The sequence below is a fragment of the Meles meles genome, chromosome 2, assembly GCF_922984935.1.
Source record: "Meles meles chromosome 2, mMelMel3.1 paternal haplotype, whole genome shotgun sequence".
NCBI classification, from domain to species: domain Eukaryota; kingdom Metazoa; phylum Chordata; class Mammalia; order Carnivora; family Mustelidae; genus Meles; species Meles meles.
The window spans coordinates 198,808,482-198,810,135 of record NC_060067.1 but is presented as its reverse complement, the minus strand read 5'-3'; the positions used below and the strand labels follow the sequence as shown (position 1 = coordinate 198,810,135).

At 41.6% G+C, this 1,654-nt stretch overlaps 1 pseudogene; it reads right to left on the bottom strand.

Annotated features, from left to right (window-relative positions):
* Window positions 1-524: 524 nt before the first annotated feature.
* LOC123937393 lies at window positions 525-1,204 on the bottom strand (annotated as a pseudogene).
* Between the last annotated feature and the right edge of the window lie 450 nt (window positions 1,205-1,654).

Here is a 1,654-nt window from a genome sequence, read left to right as displayed (position 1 = left end):
CTTCTCAAATGTTTAATACAATTTTCTTTTTTTTTAAATACAATTTTCATATTAAATTCCTTTTAGCCTTTTCTGTCAGGAATAGTAACAAAATCAGGAATAAAAAGAAATCTAATATGGTTGCATATGAATAAAAATTTAATAAGGCATGGTATTCATTATTGTAAGGTATAATTGATTAACATTAGGATAATTAATGTTTTCATTCATCAAATTATAAAGTTAGCATTCTCTGCACTTTCTGCTAACCTCCAGAACAAAATATTATGATTTTTTTTTTAAAAATGGCTTTCATTAAAAAAAAAAAAAAAAAAGTTTGGTTTTTGTGAGGAGTCAGTTTGGAAATACATAGAACCTTGAAAGTTTTTAGCTATCATCAAAATACATAAAATTAAAACTGTAGGCAACGTAAACACTGCATTTTTAGCAGAATTTTACCAGAATAGTATGTTGATAAATGTAGAATTAGAGAGGAAAAGGCAAGGGAGCTGTACTTTACATGTTGACAAATGACATAGAAATGATTTTTTTTTTTCTGAATACCACACGAACTTTATTTGTACAATTTGTAAGATTTCTAGATCTGTCACAGTGAGGGAAAAGGGGCTTTTCTCTTACACCCATTATTAAAATGTAAATTCGTAATTGGTGATAACACACACTGGTGACAAATAATTTTTAACCCCTATTTTAATTACTGTGATGGGAAAAGAAAACTTCCTAAGACGCTCGGCTGCAAAGGGCAGGCGGTGTTGGAGGCCCCGTCAGTGATGCTGCACCACTCTGGAAAATACGCCTTCGGGCTCTTTCCTGTCCCCCAGCGCAGCAGCAAATCCTTCCTGTCGCCTTGTTTTGGCCAAAGCAGCCAAAGATTTAAAAGTCTTTGGTTCATAGATGGCTAGATACTTTCCTGTTGAGCTCCACCTGGCGCTTAATTAAATTGACAATGAATGCTGGGTACTTCAGGCCATGCTCCTGGGAGGCAGCTGTAATTCGATGAATCCAGAGTGTCCTCATGTTCCTCTTCTTCAGTCTTCGCGCTTTTGTGCATTTCACAAAGCTCCGGTCACCGCCCGCACCGCCGGCCGGTAGCACCGGTTCTTCCTTCCGCGGAAGTGCCGCGCGGGCCGCAGCACCTCCTGTACCCGCCAGCAGCGCTCAGCGAGCGGCTCCGCAGCCAGAGCTGCGCGGTGAGGAACACCATGGCGCCCGCGGGCCGGCCCATAGAAATGATTTTTAAGGTATTTTTTTTCTTAATGTGTTTGTCAGAGGGAGATGGCATAAGCAAGGGTAGAGACAGGCAAAGGGAGAAGCAAGCTCTCCTCTGAGCAAGGAGCCTCATGTGGGACTTGATCCTAGGACCCTGGGATCATGACCTGAGCCAAAGGCAAGTGCTTAACCAACTGAGCCACCCAGGCATCTCTGCACAGAAATCATTTTGAATATAATATATGTATGTCTCAAAGCTCTACCAAACATTGCTTCATTAACATTGAACAGAAAGTGGGGTGCCCTGGTGTTTTGGTCTGTTGAATGATGGACTCTTGGTTTCAGGTCAGGTTGTGATTTCAAGGTCATGGGACCAAGCCCTATATGGGGGGTCCACACTCAGCATGGAGTCTGCTTGTGATTTTTTTCTCTCTCCCCCTCCACC